This window comes from Abramis brama, assembly GCF_963993115.1.
Source record: "Abramis brama genome assembly, chromosome: 18".
In the NCBI taxonomy this organism is placed as follows: Eukaryota; Metazoa; Chordata; class Actinopteri; order Cypriniformes; family Leuciscidae; genus Abramis; species Abramis brama.
Window position 1 is genome coordinate 31,862,401 of NC_139980.1, and position 23,330 is coordinate 31,885,730.

At 35.8% G+C, this 23,330-nt stretch overlaps 1 protein-coding gene across 1 annotated transcript in view; it reads right to left on the reverse strand.

Annotated features, from left to right (window-relative positions):
- tfap2d (transcription factor AP-2 delta (activating enhancer binding protein 2 delta)) overlaps nucleotides 1-6,869 on the reverse strand; it is a 59,158-nt gene extending 52,289 nt beyond the window's left edge. The window contains exon 1 of the mRNA XM_084091867.1: nucleotides 6,817-6,869. The gene's annotated coding sequence lies outside the window, so the exon portion shown is untranslated. The remainder of the gene's footprint in view (nucleotides 1-6,816) is intronic.
- Between the last annotated feature and the right edge of the window lie 16,461 nt (nucleotides 6,870-23,330).

The window sequence follows — 23,330 nt, forward strand, 5'->3', positions numbered from 1 at the left end:
ACTGAGAATGTCTTTTAAAATGTCAGTTCAGTTCCAGAATTTGAAATTAAATGTGAAGTATAATTAAAATGAAGTGAATGTAAATGGGGGGTTTTTTAATAGAAAAGCTAAATTTGTCGAAATGGTGACTTGACAAAGCCTTGTTTGAAAGATTAAAAGCCTTAATATTTGAAGATTTATCGGGCTTATACTGCAGACAGACAGACACATAGATAGATAGATAGATAGATAGATAGATAGATAGATAGATAGATAGATAGATAGATAGATAGATAGATAGATAGATAGATAGATAGATAGATAGATAGATAGATAGATAGATAGATAGATATTCGGACAGACAGACAGACAGACAGATAGACAGATAGATAGACAGATAGATAGACAGATAGATAGATAGATAGATAGATAGATAGATAGATATTCGGACAGACAGACAGACAGACAGACAGACAGATAGATAGATAGATAGATAGATATTCGGACAGACAGACAGACAGACAGACAGACAGACAGATAGATAGATAGATAGATAGATAGATAGATAGATAGATAGATAGATAGATAGATAGATAGATAGATAGATAGATAGATAGATAGATATTCGGACAGACAGACAGACAGACAGACAGATAGATAGATAGATAGATAGATAGATAGATAGATAGATAGATAGATAGATAGATAGATAGACACGACAGACAATCAGGCCCACAGACAGACATTTGTCTATGTATTTATCAATATTGATGCCACGAACGTAATGATTTGTCTAAACAATAGCAATATGTTCAGATTCGTGTTTTGAGCTTCACACTGTGATTCTTTGAACACATCAAAGACAATCCAGGAATTTGATTTCTGGGAAAAATCCACCTTTAAGGCGTTTTCTGGGCTCTGGAGGTGTTTTGACATGTCCTGACATTTGTGCTTATTTCTTTTATTTTCTTTTGTACTTACTTTTCATGGCTAAGGTCTGATTACACTGTATTCAGAACAAACTTACATATACGAGCAGCATGCATGTTAAAAGTATGTTTATTTGAGAAAATGATGTTTATGTGTGGTTAGTGTAAAAACCCCAGCAGTCGTAGTCTTCCGAGTGCAGTGACACGGGTTTGCTATTCCGCACGTTGCCGTGACCCGGCGCCGACGCTTCTTGGCTTTTTCTTGGTTTTCCCCGCGGCGCTTTTCTGGGGGGCGGTGGAACAGGGCAAAGAGCGTGAACCGGCGTGTGTTTGTGTCTGTGGGGAGAGCGGGTGACATTTAGAAGCTGCTTGGGGTTTCGTCCCGTTAATATCCAAACTAATTAGCCTCAAAACGCAGCGGCGTGGAATCGCTACCCAGCCTAGCAGCTAAAGCACTCGCGAACAGACCAGCACACCCCCACAAGCTCCCCAAGAATCACAGTCCACACGATCTGTGTGTGTGTGTGTGTGTGCGCCTAGATTACAAATGTCAGATAGAGATCGTAATTATAACTTCTCAGCTGGTATATCAGTCAAAACGCTGACACCCTCTCCCTGTCTCTCTCTCCGGCCTGTGCTGCGCGGTGAGGGACGATTGTCATGATGTTTTGACAGGCTGGTCAGAGCTGCAGTCCCTGTGGTTTCACAATTATGCAGCAGATCTCAGCTCACACCCCACTGCCAACAGATACAGGCCAAGAATCTCAATGCAGCTACACACACACACACACACACACACACACACACTCGCACACACAACACACACACACACACACACACACACACACACACTCACACTCGCACACAAAACACACCACACATACACACACACACACTCACAAACTCGCACACAAAACACACACACACTCTCTTTCTCTCCTCCTGCTTTTCTCCAGCCTGTGGCCTCCACTCCCATTAACAATTTAGCAATTTTCTTATTTGTCTTTTATTGTTTCTTTCACACTATTGTTTCACACAATCACTTTCATGTTTATCACACTCTCTATTTTTCATAAATGTGTCTGAGAGTAGAGGACTAGAGGATGTGTATTTTCATCATTTAAGGTAAAATAGGATCTGTCTATGTCCCTCCTTTCAAACATCTATCTATCTATCTATCTATCTATCTATCTATCTATCTATCTATCTATCTATCTATCTATCTATCTATCTGTCTGTCTGTCTGTCTGTCCATCAATCATATCAAAACTGAAAATTTGGATACTCAAATCACCACTGTTGTTATTGCTAACCACAACTAAAACTATTAATCATTTTAATTGAAATAAAGCTGATCTAAATTATAAATATTACATGGAAAAATGTAACTAAGTTGAAGTACTAAAAGCAATAAAAATGAAAAATATATAAATAAAAGCTAAATAAAAAAATAAAAAATAATAAAATGACAAAAGCACATAAGATTACTAAAACTTAAATTAAAGAATTATGAAAATAAAAGATTAATTTAATAAAAAATAATTGTATTATTAATTTATTAAAATATGAATTGTAATTAATTTCTAATATAGCTAATTCTAAATATTTTAAATAACATTATAGTATATAAATAATACTAGAATAACACTGCAAGACACACTTAAAAAGCCTTTAAGTTACTGCATTTGATGCAAAATATAATAAAGTATCCTTATATAAAGTTTTCAAACAAAATATTGCACAAAAAGGAGTTTAGGTTTTAAATAATAAACAATATATACACACTGTTAAAACAAAAGGTTTCTGGTTTCCAAATGTTGCATAGGGCTACTACACTTGTACTAAAATCAAATGAAAATGCCCCTAAAATCTGATTGTTAATAGGAAATGTTGCTCCAAGAATAATACAAATGCATTGATCCAGAAACAAAGTCTTATTAGGAAATAAGAAAATCACAATCACAGTGAAATTTGAGAGAAACTGACTTCATACATGCACTAAAAATGATCTCGAGATGAGTTGGAAAAAAGCGGCTCAGAAAAGTGAAATTAGTTCTGAGAAAAGCTCCTGCAGCGTTTGAGCACTGATGACACTTGCTTTGATATTTTGTTATCTAATGTAATGATATCCAAACATTTTTTTTCCATAAAATTAACTAAATTAACTAAAAACATCTACATTTCAGAGTTTAACAACATCGAGTGAAGCAGGTCCTACTGAGCCGTTCCTCTTCCATGTGCTGTATTAAGCATAGATGGTTATGAAGGCAGATGCCCTACGAACAGAAGTGTGTGTGTGTGTGTGTGTGTGTGTGTGTGTGTGTGTGTGTGTGTGTGTGTGTGTTTTAGAGGGTGGGGGAAGAAAGCGAGAGACAGTGAAAGAGAGAACTGGGTAGAACCTTGCCTCAAGCAAAAGCCACTGAACAGTTAAGAACTTCCTGTTTCACTTCAGGCTACGAAGAAAACGCTAACCACACATGATGGAATGATGGCCTTTCATCCGTCCGAGGAAAAGAGGGAGAGAAAGAGAGGGAGCCGGTGGAAGAGAGATGTTCTAAGATCCTATTTTCTTGCTGTCTGTGTCAATTAGTCTGGTGCCTTTGTGTTGAGCACAGGTAACCGTTTAAAGGCCTCAGCGCAGCGTTTGGACTCAATCTGTCCGGCTCGCTTTGGGTGGTCTGAGAGGAAACCGGGGAGAACAAAAGGAATATGCACATAGTGTCATAGATGTTTGGATGACGGGATGCGGTCAGGTTTTGGTTAGACTGATCGCTGTATGATGAGATCTGTTCCCTAGTTCTCTATGACGTGAATCAGTATATTGTGCACAAATTTAGGCTTTGATTCACGATTCAGTTAACTACTACAACAAGTCCCAATATATCCATCATGCTTCTTTTAAAATGTCATTTATTGCTGTGATCAAAGCTGAATTTTTAGCATCATTGCTTCAGTCATCACTGTCACATGATTCTTCAGAAATCATATTAATATGCTGATTTGCTGCTCAAGAAATATTTCTTATGATCAATGTTGGAAGAAAATCTTTTGTAACATTTTAAATGTCATTATACTGTCACTTTTAATCAATTTACTACATCCTTACTAAATAAAAGTATTGATTTAAAAACAAATCTCACTGACCCCAAGCTTTTGAAAGATAGTGTATACTTCACTTACAAAATTATAATTCAACATACATAAATGCATATAAATAAAAATAACCACCTGTATAAAATAGGGATAAAAGGTTGCAGGAGAGGATACAGAAGAAAGATAGTTATACACAAAATGTATTTTAAAAGATAGAAAATAAGGTCTTGTGTCTTCTTAAAGAGATGATTCACCCAAAATTAAATTTGTCATCAATTATTCATCCTTTGATCCAAACACATATCTTTCTCAGTCTAAACACAACATTAGAAAACTTGACGAGTTTACATGCAAGTAAAATGAAAATAAAAAAAGAACACAAAATCACCATACATGTGTTATAAAATAGTCCATTAAACTTAAATATTATAAGACTTACAACAGCTTATATTGCATTATGAGTCATTTAGACCACTTTTAAGATTCCTTTATGGTTCTTTTGCATCTTTTTTGACTCCAATTGCCATTCATTGTATAAGTACATGGAAACAAGCATGTAAAACAGCCTTCATATGTTCCCCTTTGGTGTTTTGCAGAAGAAAGATAGTCAAATAATTTAGAACGGCGCATGAGAGCGAGTAAATGATGACTAAATGTTCATTTTGGGGTGAACTATTGCTTTAATTTAGCATTAAACTGCCGTGAAGGGCCTGGTGCGCGGATGCTTTAAGCGGTCATGTAATACGTGTGTTTGTCTGAACGGCCAGCAGCTGATATCTGAATCCAGACCCTACGATAGCTGTTCACTCTAATTTCAGAAGCTAAATGTTTAGCTATTAGCGAAGCCCTTTGATGTGTCAAACAGGTTAACAGGTACATTTTCTGCTTCATGAAACAGTTTTAAAATGCACACACACACACACTGTGGTTTAAGGCAGATGCTTAGAAGTGCAAATTGGCCACGTCTGTGGGCTCTGATCAGCGGATTGTGAGAGTTCGTGTGTTTGCCATGTATTTCCCAGTGATGCTGTGACAGGGGTTTTACACGACGCCTCGAACCCGGCTCAGGGACGAGTTTCAGGCACTACATGCAACCTCTGCCTCACTCTCTTCTTCTTTACCTAATTCGCTCTTTCCTCCAGCTTTCTCTTTCTCCTTATTTATGACGACCTCAGCGATAAACATGAGAACACCTGCCACTGCATCCACGGAGATCATATAACTAAGGAGACGCTGCATTTTGGGTCAGGTGGGTTAAGCAACGATCAAACTACTAGGTTACATTTTATTTTACTTGAAATAAAACTCGACGCCATGATGCCAGGGTGTTAATATCCAGTTGCTAGGGTGTTCTGTATGTTATACAGTATGGTGCTATATGGTTGCAAAATGTTCTGATGGGTGCCAGGGTGTTGCTATGCAGTAGCTAAGGTGTTCTGAGGGTTATATTGTATTTCTATGTGCTTGCCATGGTGTCCTGGGTGGTTGCCAGGGTGTTGCTATGCAGTAGCTAAGGTGTTCTGAGTGTTTTTTGTATGTCACTATGTGGTTGCCAGGGTGTTTCTATGCAGTTGCTAATGTGTTTTCAGTGTAATGTAGCTATATGGTTGCAAAGGTGTTCTGATGGGTTGCCAGGGTGTTGCTATGCAGTAGCTAAGGTGTTCTGAGGGTTATATTGTATTTCTATGTGCTTGCCATGGTGTTCTGAGTGGTTTCCAGTGTGTTTCTATGCAGTAGCTAAGGTGTTCTGAGGGTTATATTGTATTTATATGTGCTTGACGTAGTGTTATGAGTGGTCACCAAGGAGTTGTTATGCAGCTGCTAAGGTATTTTGCATATTTTATGCTGTAGAATGTTGCTATGCAGTAGCTATGTTATCTAAAGTCTCTAAGATGTGGCGCTGGTTCCACGGAAGTAAGTCTATGGCACATATGCTATATTTTCACCTTTTATCGTCTAACGGCTAAAAACAACTTTAGAGTCGCTAAGAAAAATTATTTCACATCCACATCAAGCTGCACAATTGGAGGCATCATTCATATTTGTAGCACAAGGAAAGCTTTTAAAGTCGAAATGAATCATCAATATTCACTCCATTCATACATACCTCATACATGTTCCAGGTTTTATTGGGAACGATTCATCAGTGCGCCTTATTTCAAAGAAAAAAACCTTAATTTAATTAAAATTAATTGCTATTCTTCTGAATCAGCTTCAATTAGGACTTTTACCATTTCACTCAGAAAACCAGCAGAATACAGGTGTAAAATGAGCCCCAAATGACAATTCATGGGGTTCGCATAAACTAGGCCTATGAACAACACCACTGCTATAGTTATCAGACACAGCGTGTCAGTGGGCAGGTCTGAGTGAGGCCCCTCCCTCTCAGTACACCAGTGGGCGTCGCCAAACAAGACTCAGACTCCTCCCCCTCCCCGACAGCAGTGTCAGGCTTCATTATGTGGTTTTTTGGTGTGGTGGCAAATCCTCCCACTCGACACACACAATCGCCCACAGTCAGGGTGAGCGTGTTGTATGTGTGTGTGATGTCAGTGCCACAGGCGACTACTGCTCATGGGCCAATCTACCCAACCTGTCACTCTTCATCTGTCTCCCACACACACACACGCACAGGAATTCTGCCTGAAGCATCCGGGTGGACACATGGAAAGTGGATTTTTGTACAGCACTTAGCAATATTAGCAGACTCAAGACAGGTCGTGCGTGTGTGTGTGTGTGTTTTTTTGGGGGTGCATCCGAATTGTGATGAATTAGCAGTATGCTTAATGTACATGTGTGTGAGTATTTCACTTACCTGCTTCCTTTAAAGCTGAAATGTGTCATTGTTTGCTGTTTAACACTGTTCTATCCCAGGTTAATGAGCAGTGTCTGTCCCAACGAGCTTGACACAGCAACCTTGGCTCAACCATTGCCGGACCATCCGTTTTGCTGACCTATGGATGGCAGAGGGAAGTTCCCGCAAACCTGATTGAAAACAGTAACATTAGTTTTGCAATTACTAAGTGACCAACTAAAATCAACAAATGAATTCTCTCTATATAAAGATCAATATATTTGATTAAACCCAAGGTCTTTAGGATTAGGGTAGTCAAACATGATCTCCTCATGTTTAAACATTGCTGTGAACAACAAATCATTATCAGTGCTTAAATAGTAAGCATTAAAAATGTTTACAAAATAAAATATAGGCCTAGATATATAAATATTATTAAAAAAAATCAGTAATATGAAAAATACATTTAAAATATTCTCAAAATAGATGTTCTATATGTCCAGTAAACTAAGGATTTAGTAAAATGAAAATAGAAGTATAAGCATTAAAATAATTATAAAAATATAGATGGATATGAATACATAAAAATATAAAAAATAAACTAATTATTTTAAAAAGATATTCTTTTTATAGCCAATAAACTAAGGATTCAATAAAATGTATATTCAAATATTTCTAGATAAATATTTTAAAAAATATAAATCATTTAAAAGTGTTTTACTTTGAAAAGTATTCTTTAAAAGTATTCTTTTTGTATGGCCAATAAACTAAGGATTCAATAAAATCAAAATAAAATGAAAAGCCTTAAATATATTTTACAAATATAGATAAGATTAACTAATAAATACATTTAAAAATCATTTTAAAAGTGTTGTACTTGGAAAAAGTATTCTTTAAAAAAGATTAATTTGTATAGCCAATAAACTAAGGATTCAATAAAATCAAAATAAAATTAAAAGCATTAAAATATAGATATTTTAAAAATACAAATAGAAAAAAAAGAATAAATACTTTTAAACATTTAAAAAGTGTTGTCCTTGAAAAAGTATTCTTTAAAAAATATTATTTTGTCTAGCCAATAAACTAAGGATTCAATAAAATCTAAATAAAATGAAAAGCATTAAATATATTTCAAAAATATAGATATTTAAAAATATATAATATTAAAAATCAACTAATAAATAATAAAATATGTTTTTTTTTCTTCTTCTTTTTAAAAAAAGCTATTCTTTTTCTGGCCAATGAACTAAGGATTGAATTCTAATAATGCACTGTTGAAAAACTGAAACTCTCATTACCAGTGGAAAAGGACACACACATGCACACACAGAATGCATTAATTTAAGCCAAGACTCTGCCTGAGTTTAACTACTCACCACCAGTCATTCCCAAAACTACAGCTCGACCTCATTGCCCCAGGATATATATCCCACACACATACACACACAGGAGAGCAGCTCCTCTCACACTCCCATTAATTAACCACATTAACATACGAGCACAATGACCCAGTCAAATGACCCGGGGCGAGAGCCGTTCAACTTCATTAAATGTGAAGCCGTCACCCTCCGCAGTCTCTCAGCGGTGCTATCATCTCATTCTCACCGCCACATAACTTCATACGTCACTCTCCGATTCAATGTGAGACATAAACAGGCCAGATAATTAGAAGCGGTTTAATAATGACCTGCAATAGACCAAAGACCCTTCATAACATTTTCTAAAGAGCTGACATTGGTTTATTGTTAAGTTTTCTAGCAGTTTTTAGTTCTACACCTCCCTGACCTTCATATCACATGCCTGAAGGCGTTTCAGAGCACTTTAAACTGGTTTCAAAGCAAGAAAGAAAACAACTAAATTTGTAGTTGAACTCTAGTTTTCGTGAACTCTCAGATGCTTGTTCAACATCTGAACAGTTATTTCTTACAGGTCATCTGATGTATAATATATATATATATGATGCATTCTCAACATTAACAAGTTGTACTGTGATATTTCCAAAGAATACATGGAAAAAAATAAACAAAAATAAAGAAAGAAACTAGTTCAAATGATGCTAGTATTCTCAACTGGGCCAAAGGTTGAATCACATGAAAAATTAATCTCATGATTCAGACCAAAATCAGAAACCAACCATTAGTGTAATACAAAAAAAGAGGCCATTTTCATTCATTTAATGTGAAAAAAAATCTCAAGAAAATTTGTACTGTTTTTCTATGTTCTTGCCATGGCTGAGTGTTTGCATAAGTAATATTGAAAATATCATCACACCTTGAAATTATGCCGATTTTTTATGTAATTGTGTCCATACTGTATTACAGAAATGAATTGCACCATAGTGCAAAAAATGCTAATGGTCCTATAAACTGGAAAATGCAACTTCTTTTTGTTTTCATTGACTTTCTGGTGAACTATAACCCAGACATTTCATTATAAGATTCACCCACAAATATACACTTCAAAGGTTTGGGGTTGGTAAGATTTTTTAAAAATGTTTTTGAAAGAAGTCTCTTATTCCCAACACGGCTTCATTTATTTGATCAAAAACACATCCAGTGATGCAAAGCTGAATATTCAGCATCATTACTCCAATCTTCAGTGTCACATGATCCTTCAGAAATCACTCTAATATGATGATTTGCTGCTCAAGAAACACTTTTATCAATGTTGAAAAAGTTGTGCTGATTCAGATTTTTGTGGAAACTGATGCATTTTTTTCAGGATTCTTTGATGAATAGAAAGTTCGAAAGAACAGTGTTTATTTAAAAAGTGGATTTTTGATCAATTTAATGTTTCCTTGCTGAGTAAAAGTACTTCTTTCTTTCTTTCTTTCTTTTTTAATCTTACTGACTCTGACTTTTTAATGGTAGTGTGAATTTTACACTGGCATTGTGTTGCAGTTAAAGACTTTTTCACAACAAAAAACAATCACAATCAAGCAGACTCACTAAAGAAGTCAAGACAAATCTCGATTAAATTGTAGGAAGTTTTGGATTTACTGGTTTTAAGTAGCTGTTCCTGCTCAACTCCTGTCTCCGCATCAGATCATGTTAACTCCCATTTGCAGTTGCCAAATCTCATCAGCATTTATTTGCTTAAACTACAGTTAGCTCATCTTTGTTGCAGCGCTAACAGTTGCTGTCGCTCACGTCACCTCAAATCGCCAACTCTTTGAAAACGAATGACTTCCAGTGGTTTTGTCGCTGCAAATCGATGTCAGTGTGAACGACCCTCAAGCTCTTTCATGAGAAGAGATATATACAAGTAGTTTAACAAGTGCACAACACAATATTCAGCATACTGTGACAAACACAATAATGCTCTATAATATCACACACTAAACATTATGGTTGTAATTGTGGGTATGATTTACGAAAATTTTCAATACGGGTCTTTTGGTTCAGCATGCAAACGAATGCAGAGTTATTTCAACCACTGCATCTGAAATCACACACTTCCCTACTATATAGTAGGTGAAAAACAAAAGAACAAAAGAAGTATGTCCTAATTCACCGTACTCAAAGAGTCAGCAAAAAAGTACCCGGAAGACCGGCGAGATGTGATATATATATATACATATGTGCATATGATGAACACTTTACTATCCCATGAGGCCACGGGAGAGGATTTGTGAATAGCAGTGAAGCGACATAACTGACGCTGGTAGGTCACATGATAATGACAATATGGTTAATGTAGTACGTCCTGATTACATCCATACATACTTTATTAGCGCTTGTGAAGTACTTACTTATTCAAAATCAGTACCTACTCAAGAGAGTATGTGAATTCGGACGCAGCCCCCGTGTATATCGAAATACTTTGATGTTGCGAACACATCTGAAACGTACATAGTGAGCTTCTGTGGGAAAAGTGCACAATCCAAGCATAACTTACATCTTATGGTTGTATTCTTATCTGTAAATGTTAGAAAGCCACACCAGTATTTCCATTTTGTATATAAAGGATCATTCTGACAGCAAGCGAGTCTCCATTAAACTTCACAGACTTTGCTGAAGAAGCGCCTAACAGACAATAAAATGTGAGCGCAATAATTAAGTGAAGTATATTTTAAGTAAATATACATTTTGCTAAAATATTTTTCCAAAAGTGGAAGTGCTTTCAGATCTGGTCTCCCATTTACAACAGCACCACAAACTGCAGAAAGATGTGTTTTGCAGCTGGTTGCAGGAGTATTAACAGATTTTTTATTTAAGACCGTTTGTTCAGTAAAGCACTGTTTAATTAAGAAGAAAAGAAGCAATTTTATATCGTGTTTCCCCCCCTGCTGTACGGAAAACACACCGAGCCGTGACTTCAAAATTTTGGTACTTAGCGAATCATAATTTTTGTGTGCCGTTACACCACAAACTGAACATCAACGCAGAATTGATTTCTAGCAACAGTGTGCGCATTTTAAAGACAGTGTAATATGCATGTGTAGATCTGGCAGACAGGTCTGTTAGTGGTCACTGCGGCGGCTGCACTCGGGTTAGTGAACGCTAACCGTACGATTAACAGCGCGGTCATGACACTCCTGCACACACACACACACACTCGTGTTTGAGTGGTCTGCTGCGGTCACTGCTCATTTCCTGCCCCCCAGCTCTGTTCCCAGGGTTCCTTGGGGCGACCTGTCTGGCCAATTACCTGCTGAGCTGTAATGAGCTGCCAAGAGCCAAACACACACACTCAAGCACAGATTCCTACTGTATCCACATGAATTATTTTCTCAATCCTCACATAAATGCAAACACTAATTCGGTCTTCCTCACACACTCAGACTGAGGGGCGCACACACACACACACACACACACTGCGGTTCAGGGCCAGAAACAGAACGACTCTTATTCTCCAGTGGTCAGGTTTAATGAAGCCGAGTTGAATTAATGCAGGGAAGCTGAGCTGAGCTCCACAGACGGATATAGAGTGAACGTATAGAGCTGAGGAGATGTATAGGGAATGACAGAGAGACGGGGATGAGCTGAGAGTGATCCTGGCAGAGAGAGAGACGAGCGCAGTGTATAAGCAGAACCGGTGGAACGGCACGATGCCTCGATCACCTGAAAAACTGACATTATTGACATCTTTGAGACCCCCACACACACGTTCTCATACATACATGTATCTAGTCCTGTGAATCTCATGAAACCATATCAAGGTCACATTTCATGCAAAAATCTAAAGAAAAAAGAAAGAAAGAAAAAAAATTGTAAATAAAATGAAGCCTGTTTTTAGGACCCGTATGATTTTTTTTCTATTTTTGTTGTATAATCTGTATTACTTTCATGACAATTAAGCTCATTTTGACCCCAAATGCTCATTACTGTAATGCATCTGGATATTTTTTAAATAAGAATACACTCTAAAAAGTTTTACTATGATTTACAATTTTTTTTTGGTGAAACATTTTTGCACTATAAAATATTGATTACATTTTAAAGCAGTGAAATCAATTACAATACACTGTATGAACTGAGTAAATGTAAGTAAAAAAAATTAAGTAGATATATATGATACATTAACAATGCATCTGGTACATTAACAAATTAAATTGAGTAGAAATAATTGGGGAAAAACATTCAAAATATATATATTTATGAGTAATATTAACTGTTTTTATTTATGAGTAATATTAACTTTTTTTATTTTCTCTAAACCTTTGTAAAATAGTATTCCATAGAACCACCGGCATACATGACATTGGCCTATCAAGTAAATGATATTCAGAGATTTTATTAAATTAATAAAGTTAAATATTACTGTGATATTTACTAAGCCACAGAATTATTTTTTAGAGTGTAAAAACAATAAGTTTATTTTATTTAGCACTTTTTTGCAAACCCAAAGTCGCTTTACAAAGAGACAATACAGATACACTGAGCGTAGATAACATACATAAAATGAACATATCATAAAGTTAGGGATCTTAGATAAAAGAAGATATTTTTTAAGGTGGGTTTCTGAAACATGTAATGAGGAGAGGTCACGGATGTGTTAGGGCAGAGATACAAAAGGTCCTTCCACTAAGCAATGCTAGTACCGTGGGACCAACAACAGATGATCTAAGTGTGCGAACTGAGGCGTAGCAATGAATCAGATCAGAAATATACGGGGGGAAAGACCTTGGAGGGCTTTGAATCTGATAAGAAGTATCTTGTAATGAATAGCCAATGTAGTCTGTTCCATAGCCATGTGGGTAACACACACACACACTCATTCACACACACACCCACAAACACACACACATGCACACACATTCTCTCACACACACACACACACACACACACACACACACACACACACACACATATATATTTCTTTCAAAATTACAGTCATGAGAATGTTTTTTTTTTTTTTTTTTTTTTTATTATTATTTTGTAATTCCCATTATTCTCATGATGATTGTCATTAGGTTCTAATTATATTCTGTTATTGTTTACTGTATTACAGTCCAAAATACTGTAGTATGATAATAATAATTAAAAAAAATCATTATAATTTTAGAAGTTTATTTTTGCATTATGGAAAATGTTTAGCTCTCATGAAAATATTGACCTTAAAATAAGAAAATTATTCTTATTCTCTAAATTTCTTTGTATTTTGGGGGGGTGAAACATGAGCTAGACAAGATATTGGCAGGTTTCATAAGATTCACCAATTCATCAAATACACACGTCGAGTCACATTTACAGAATGATTCAGAACTACTTACATAAATATTGTTCACTATGTGAAATGTCACTCAGACGCTCATCCTGACACTAAAAACACTGAACTCGTGCAAAGGATGATGGGAACGCTCTGACAGACAGCAGGCCATTTAGCATCCAGCTCACCCAGACAACACACACCCCCACCCCCCCCACTGCTACAGTGCCTGGGGGGGTTTCCACGGTGACGGGCCGTGTCAGCGTCAGGCGCTCAAATCTGCCAGTCTGCGCTAAGGCCCTGCCATCTGATTGGCCGTTGCATGCTGCTATGGAAACTCAGGCGGAAGGAAGCATGGAAAGGGGGGCGGCCACGCCAAGCGGAGTGTGTGTGTGAATGTGTGTGTTCTGGTCTTTCCTGGACATCCCTGCCCTCATGGGACCTCTGATGCAGATGTTTATAAAAACCTGAAAACTGGTGAAGTTTGAAAAATGCACGACAGAGACTAAGATCAGCTTGTAAGGTCTGTTTATGTCTAAGAGAATCAGCGTCTAATCAACCACTGTAATGCTCCACTTGGCTGAGTAACACCTGCTAGTGACCAGCTTAAATGACCAGTTAAACCCATCATTTTGGTAGTTACGGTATGTAGTCCTGCTACTTGCAACAATAACCATCTTAACCAGCTTGTACCAGTAACAGACTAGCACTGCACATCTAAACCAGTTGGGCCATTCTATAAATAAAATAAAATAAAATAAAATAAAATAAAATAAAATAAAATAAAATAAAATAAAATAAAATAAAATAAAATAAAATAAAATAAAATAAAATAAAATAAAATAAAATAAAATAAAATAAAATAAAATAAAATAAAATAAAATAAAATAAAATAAAATAAAATAAAATAAAATAGGTTAAGCTAATCAAATTAAATTTGAGGAACTTTTCACAGTTTTGTACAATTTACACAAATGTTTTGTTTAAATATCTTGTGTAGTACTAAATTAAGTAAACATAATAAAAATCCAAATTAAATTATTTTAATTAACTACTAGGTACCAATGGCGCATTAAACATTTTAAACATGTTAAACTTTTACTTAATATATGAAATGCATGGGATGAGTAGCCATAAAAACTCATTAACATAATAGAGAATTAGAGATTGAACATTAAACACCGACATGCCATTACTTTTACTCCAAAAGACATAAAACAACACTTTATAGCTTGAATTTAAATCATAATTTAAATTAATTATTAAAGTGTATTCTCCTGATCCATTTTACAAATATAAACGTAATGAAATTATGTTCCCAACTTATGACAAAATGTTCAGAACTTGTGTTGATTTAGCTCATTTTAACAAAGTAAATTAAGCAGTATTATTGGAGTATCCTGTTATGCTTGTAAACTTTAATTAATGTGAATTCAGGTTGACTCTTTGCCATTGACATGACTGGAAAAAAAGTGCCCCAATCAACCTGAATTCACCCCTATAACTTGACTAATATAATTATAAGTTAACTAAAGCCATTTTTCACAAAAGTGCTGACAGTTAACTTGCATGTTAACTCATTACTCGCACATCTCTTACTAGCTGGCAACCGTTACACACGTCAACCTAATCATTTAGATTTTTTAACCATCTTTAGATATTTTGATAGTATCAAATACTATTGCAAGCAAACTAAACCAACTAACACCAAAAACATCACAGAATTCATCAAATCCACGGCTAAATACTCACCGATATTTGCGCTGCCGTCGATTTCCCTCCAAAATGATGTCACTTCCTGTAGGATGACATTATACAGGAACTGGCTTTTGTTTGTTAGAATGATTTTACAAGACTGGAAAGAGAAAACAGAATGGAAAGTGTTATTTAAAAAAAAAAAAAAAACAATTAAATTAAGAATTAAAACTTAAAACACAACTGAAATGTAAAAAATGATTAGGTTTTACTTAAAAAAGAAGAAACACACACACGTAATGAAATTTTAGAAATAGTGAAATTATTTTTAATTCATGACTATGTCATCAACATATAATATGATTTATTGTGAAATTGTGATTTTAATATTTTATCCAGTTTATTACGACAAAAAAATTTACTTAATATAGGAAAGTTTCTGTTTTCCACACAGCCAATCGCAGTGTTTCTCTGTCCATTTGCAAATATACGTGGATCACCAGCTATGAATATGATCAGAATAAACAGTATCTGAAAATAACCTTCCTGATTTATCCATGAAGGCCTCGGTTATGGAGACTGTGGTTGAGAAGAATCGGTTGAAACTGCCTAACTGAATTTCCTACTGATATCCAATCCAGGGAAAACTGACCCAAGGAAGCTAGAGGGGTCAATTTGTGTCTAAGGGAGTTTGTGTGTGTGTGTGAGTGTGTTTCTGGGCTGTTGCGGACTGGTTAACCCTTAAGTGTTTTGCCCTGAGGACGTCATTAAATGTTCAGCAGCACACCTGGGAGGAGCTGCAGATAATATGAGCGACAGACTCTAAATGCTACACACACACACACACTTATATATATAACTCTAGTCTGCCATATCCATAATTGATGGTTGCTTTTTATTTGAGGTACCGTGGGACACGGGACTGCAGCCTAATTTGATGAGAAATCGTTTTTTAAGGTTGTTACTTTGGTTTGACACGTCTGCTTTGAGCCGCCTGCCTCCCTCTCAACTCAAACAGCACTCCGCTCTGATGGAGGAATTAAAGATACATGTGAGAATAAATCTTACATGCAGGAGAGAACAGTGCAATATAGCACATAAAGGTGTGTGTGTGTTGGTGCATTTTGGTGGATGGGACCAAAAAGAGGCAAACAATTCCTGAAAAAGTCAAAGCAAAAGAAAAAACGGAGCTCTACATCAGGATATTAAATTCAAACCAGCTATTTATTATTCATATTATTATTTGTGGTCGTGTTAATTAGTTAAAGAAACTATAAATTATGCGTGTGCTCATTATGATAATGGCATATGCAGAGCGAGCGTCTGTCGAGGGAGGGTTCAGACCTTGACTCCACAATCGCAGCATCTGAATGTCTGATATCTCACGCTTTATATAGTGCATAAAAATGCCAGCATTACGTTTTTTTTTGCGTGGTTTTTACATTTTCGGAGGAAAATGCGAGTTGTGGTTGGCCAAACAAAACTGAGCTGTGTTCTGAATGGTTGCTAAGTCACTTAGAGGGATAGTTCACTCAAAAATGAACACTCAGGGATCATTTACTTAGTCGTTTCAAACCTGTACGACTTTCTTTCTTCTGTGAAACAAGAGAATTCTTTTTAAATAAATGTGCATACAATAGAAATCAAAGGGGGTTGTTTCTCAGATGAAACTCAGTTATACAGATTTGGAACACATAAAAGTATACGATAACAAAATTGTCATCTCTTTAAATCTGGAATAACCTTTATGTACCTTTATGTGAGCCAAATGGTGTAAGATATAACGGATTGCACTTTGTAGACTTTTTTTTATTGCACTTATACTGTAGGATTCTCTGATGTTATTTCGCTGTTATTTATAACAATGACAAATAAAGAACAAATTCAAATTCAATTCGATAAACTACTTTCACAGTAAAAATGCCCAAAATATACCACATAGTAACCAATGCAACAACTTGCTTGATAAAAATGGAAATACAGTAAAAGAGAATGTATGCTATATTCTATAATTTAGCGAATAATTTCTTTATTTGCTCAGATGGAGAGACGCTATTTTGTTCAGCATCTGTCCAATTTGACAGCATTTCTTTCCTCAGTGTTGATAATCATTTTAAAACCATGCCTTGTTTACAAATGAACAAATGACCTACAGAGCAGAAAAATGCTGACAAATTTATGAAAGCACTTTATGATATTCTATATGCAATGTTTCACCTGTTTTATTGTTCACCAGGCAAAAAATCACTTAGAAAAGTAAAAGCAAATCATTTAAGAAATCAATTCTGTCTGTTGCACACATACACAAATGGTGCCATTGTGCATTTCTGTAAATGTAAAAGCCACTGTGTTAAAGTTTAACACTTAGGAACACATTTTGGAGGTTGTTTAAACCACTTAACCTGATTAGGAGCAACAGATGCTAGTCTTAACAAGCCCCACTAATAACTAAATAATGAGTGCATGTGTTTATTGGATGGATTTACTGAAAAATATAATATCTATAGTATGTTTGTGCCTGAGTTTTCCTGTAAAGCAAACAAACATTGTGGTGTAGGGGAGATTTCAGAGACAGTCTGACTAAAAACAGGAAGAAAATCAAGAATATCAAGATGTGAATTAAAAAACTGCTTTAGGCCTTTATACAGGAGCTTAGATTTCCTCAGGGACACACTTTACTGTTGGATTGTCCATCAATATTTAAGATGTCTGTAATCGACAGTCAAAAATATGTTTAAAATCAGCCCTGTTGGGTTTGAGGAAATCCTGTGTTTATCTCATAAAAACCACCTGCTTCAGATCACAATCCAGCGAAGTTCGCTCTCTTAAGGCTCACAGACGAATCGGTAGATAAACAAGCGTCTCTTGTGCATGTGCGGGGTTAGGATCTGCTCACCTCATGGGTTTACCAGCTCAACCACAACATAAACCCAAGCCTGTGGAGAAACATGCATTTATGAGCCACATAACCATATCAACTAACAGATGTCATAGTGTGAATTTCATGTGATCTCTGTAATATCCCAGCTGTTTCTATACACAGCAATGAAATTCAATAGAGAGTATTTGGAGAGTGTTGGTATTGTTAAAACTGTTTACATTTTTGGTAATTGAAATGAAGTAGAAATAAAATATAAATAAGAGTGAAAAACCTCATTTATATATGAAATGTTGGCTTGGCAACTAAAATGACTAAAAATAAAATAAAATGAAAGCTATATATAGACATAGCTAAAATAATAAAAAGCACATAGCAAAATTACTAAAACTTAAACTATAATTAAAAAAAAGAAAAAAAAAAGAAAGCTAATTCAAAACTCACAGTTTCTCAATGTCACACATTAACAACTGTGCAATCAAAAGTCAGATATCTCAACATGAACAAACTTCTGCAAAATGATCTAAGCCTTTAGCTCTGCACTACATGTCAACAGTTGATTCATTTGTGACTATTTTCACTCTCTACATAATCATTTTAATGATAATCACTTTTAACATTTATTTGCAAAAGAGCTTGACGATCAGTTTTTACATAATTTTACACATTTGCATGACGAAAACTAAAACCAGATTCCCTGGGAATTAAACCCATGCTCTTGGTGTTGCAAGCATGCTCTACCGTTTGAGCTCCAGGAAAGCTTTGCAAATAGCTATGGCAAGTTTAAAACAGGGCTTTCCACATGTTCCAACCAAACTTCTTGTTTTAACAGGAAATACATTAACACAAGAAAAACATGTGCCAAAGTGCATTAAAGGGATAGTTCACCCAAGAATGAAAATTCTGTCATTTACTCACCCTCAACTCATACAGGTTTGGAACAACATGAGGGTGAGTAAATGATGACAGAATTAAAACATTTTGGGTGAAATATCCCTTTAACTATCAGTCTTTACATAATTTTACACGTGCATGCTGGAAACTAAAACCTGAAACTACAAACAGTAGCATATGCATGTTGCTCTATAAATACAGATTTCACAAGTTATCACAGTTATAAGTCACACAAAAAGTAAATATCATCAGCCATTCATAAGGCCTCATGAAAGATGCCATTTAGCGCCCTGTAAATACATCTGAAGCCTGTGCTAAAGGTGTATAATGATGTTTACAACAGCTGTATTAAAACTGCATGCGCTCACCTGTGTTAGCAGAGGCTAGTCCCTCTTCCCTTAGGCAGGTTATGGTTCTCGCTCACAGAATGGCCCCAGGCCTCGGTTCTAACACACTCATCCAGACATATCTCCGTTCAGCTCTCCCTCCACTGTCTGCCGCTCTTCATCTCCCTCTCTCTTTTGCTGTTTTCTTTATAACCAATTATACCTTCCTTTAAAGCTATTACCACTTGTTGTCTCGTCCCTTGACCACAGTGATCCCTTCAGATCAAGTAAATGGTTTTCAGCATGCTGATGGGTGCCATGATTAAGTAAAGACTGATAATTACTTGCATTATTCTGTATTGACGTATTTCAATAGTTGGAGTGGAACACACACTTTTAAAAAGGTTCCAAAAGGTGGTTTAGTTACACTTTATTTTAAGGTGTCATTGTTACAGTGTAATTATATATTTAAGTACTGAGTGATATTAGGCAACTACATAGGGTTAGTATAGGATTAGGATTTGGTTGAGGGTTAGTTGCATGTAATTATGCATAATTTACTGTTATTACAATGGTAAGTACATGTAACATATGTAACACACTGTAAAATAAAGTGTTACCGGGGGTTTTCATGACGATGCCATAGAATAACCATTTTTGGTTCCACAAAGAACCTTTTAGTCAACATTTCTTAAAATAACCATTGTTTTCCTTAGTGTGAAGAACATCCTTAATAAACTTTTTCCACTTTATAGAACTTTTTGTGCATTGAAAAGGGTTCTATGGATGTTACAGGTTCTTTATGGAATAATAGATGCCAATATAGAAACTTTATTTTTTAAAAGTGCACGTAAAAGGCTATTTTTAAAGCCTTTAGTTCACATTAAAGACATTTGCCTCTATTAGATACTAAGAGTCTTGCTAAGAGACATTCTTATTTTAGACAACATACATATTATACCAAAGCTAACACAAATGGATAAAAACTTATGCACAAAACAGAATTTTATTCCATATATGCACATTATGAAGTGTTTGTTTATATGCAATACATTGCTAAAATGTTGACTCTTGAATGTTTGAAGAATATCCAGCACATACAAAGCTTATGAATATGGTGTCTGCTCTCTTGAAGAAGTATAATGCTTAAAACAGAATGAGATGACGCGCTCTTTCTCAGATGTGTTGGGGTGTATGTGTGTCTTTGGAGGAAAAATGTACATGACAAGTTTAGAAAAATAAGAGACAGATACTTTTAAAAAACAATCCTCATTCGAAATTTATCCATTTTATCACATAAATCATCAAATGCAAAATCATGTGCATCTGTTGCAGCCAAACTCATTTTTGAGCTGCTCGCCCCACAGAAACCAATCGCTTTGATCACTATATTCAAGAGTTGTCTGCACAACAAAATAACAACGAATTTTTAATGTCCAGTTTATTTTACTTTATCCGCTTTTTTATTTGTTTACATTTATTTTATTTTTATTAGAGCTGTCAATCGATTTAAATTCTTAAAGGGATAGTTCATAACTTATAGGGACGTCTAATGTCGTTTTAAACCTGTTTGTCTTTCTTTCTCCTGTGGAGCACAAAATAAGTTTTGAAAAACGTTTCAATGTTGTTTTGAGCCCACGGACTTTCAAAATATGTTGGTTTGAGTTCAACAGAAGAATAAATCATGTTACTGTACAAACATAATGATGTTTATCCACGTGCACATCAGTTCAGATCAGCTCTGAATCAGTTTGTAATCACAACACAAAATAGAATGAAAAAATATCAAATTAATAAACCAAGGTTGTTACAGTTAACTAAAACTCTTAAAAATTAAATTAAAAAAAATTAAAACTTAATTTATTTCAGCTAACTGCCAAAACAATATTTCACATTTTAATTTAGTTTAACTTGATGCACTAAAATAAAAATGAATATAGACATACAAAAAACTACTAAAATGACAAGAAAACACACAATAAAATTACTAAAACCTTAACTAAAATTAAAATGGAAATAGAAAATATTTAAAAATTAGTCAAACTATATTAGTATACAAAATAAGACTGAAATAAAATTAAAACTTAAATATTTTTTAAAAACATATTTAATTAACATTAACTTTGAATGATTTTTAAAGAATATTTTGTTACTATTATTGTCACTTTTCTAATGCATGTGTATAAATGCATATAGTATGTTAAAACATTCATGAAATACTTTGACATGTTGAAGCTGTGACAGTATTCCAGCCATAGCAGCGCTTTGAATGCTGTTGCTAACATGTAACATAACCGCTACACAGGCCGCGTTGTGTTACGATCATACCGGGCTTTAGGGCGCAAGGCCTGACGGGTCACGATCCCGACGTCACGCTCGTGGCGATCCGAGACAGAAAAACACACTCACTTCAGACGATAGTCTTGTCTCTTGCCTTGCACTGGCGTATGACGCTAGGGGGCTAATCCACATTTTAAAGCTAATTTATGGAGATCCGGTAAGCACTGCCTTTAAACATGCAGTCAAATTAATATTCAAATGTAATTCCTCACCTAAAGAAATAAAACATGCTAATGGCATACTAATTTAGTTGCAGCTGCTGTAGCTCAGAGGCTGATGGTCTGATTTCTCAAGGCCGAGTATTTAACTCCGCAGCCAGAGAATAAAGACAGAATATTTCTTCCCGTAAATGAATTAGTAAACAGCAAGTACGTGCATGTAGAAGCGCCGGTGTCGGTGGATGTAAACGTAGGCTGCTGGATGTATTCGTGTCAGATAGTTTGTTCATTACTACGCACGTCCTCTCGGGCCAGAAAGGGTCACGTTTTAACTTCAACCTCGTCTCACGCAGGGAAACTATTTTTTTATGCAAAGCTGATTTTAATTACGACTTATAGATGTGGATGAAAAAAGCAAAAGGCAACGAATGGTTCGGATTGGCTGGGAAGTTGCGCATTAGCCGTCACCACCTGTGGCTGTTTTCAGTAATGGCTTTTCATGCGGTTCCGCGTGCGTGTCTAGGGGAGGATGAATAAAACAAACGAAAATATGAAAATATAGACATTGGTTTGTCATTGTGCGCTGTCCTCCAGGGGTGCAATCTGTATTTGCATATTCATACTTTTGACCGGGTACATAAATAATTTCCTTCTCTCCAAAGGTTAGGACTCATTAAATAAAGTCCAGCAACTAGAGAGAATATTTTATATTATTAATTGTTTTTTGTGACGCTGCATGGAGCTGTTATAATTTATAACTGACCTGAACTCTCCTTTCTAGTTTCCACTCGGGTTACCACTGAAAGCCAGTTCACCTTGGGCAATGACAATCTCCAGCTTAACCTCTCAAAGAGCCGCCACAGGGCAGTTCCTCCAGCCCAACAAACAGCTCCTCCTAGATCTTCCACAGGGAATTGACTCTGCACAAATGAATCGGACCACAGAATGAGTGCTTACTGAGCTTTCGAAGAGCAGCCGGTTAAACAAACCATTTATGTGAACCAGAAACAGATTGAGGGATGCTGATGTGGACATCGGGAGTTATTGAGATCAAGATCAAAAGGTGAAGCGTGACATTTCTGCACGATTGGGATGCGTCCGAGAGCTTAATAATGCTGCTTTCGGAGAATGCATTCCAAGGTAGGAAGGCATAAAGGCACGTCCAAATCCAAAGTTAGCTTCACTTTCTGTCTCCTGAAATACCTTCATCTGAGTGATTTTTGAAGGCAGCATAGATGTATCCTTAGCTGCCTTTGATATCCCACAACCCTGTGCTTTCCATTCTGTGACAGTTAAGATGAAAAAATTACATTTGAGTCTGAAAGTTGCGGTTGATGGTCAGTTTGTGACCAATGTTTTCCACTTCTAATGTGATGTCTAGCAAGAAATTACAATTGTAGTAATTATATTGTGCTTAGTTATCACCAAAGCGCTCTCTATTTTGCGGTAGATCATTAAAGCCTTACGATGCCTCAGATATCTGTCTGAAATCTCTTAAACGCTGAGAAATGCTGCCTCTGAAGGCAGTCGTGGCCTAATGGTTAGAGAGTCAGACTTGTAACCTGAAGGTTTCTGGGTCGATTTTCAATACCG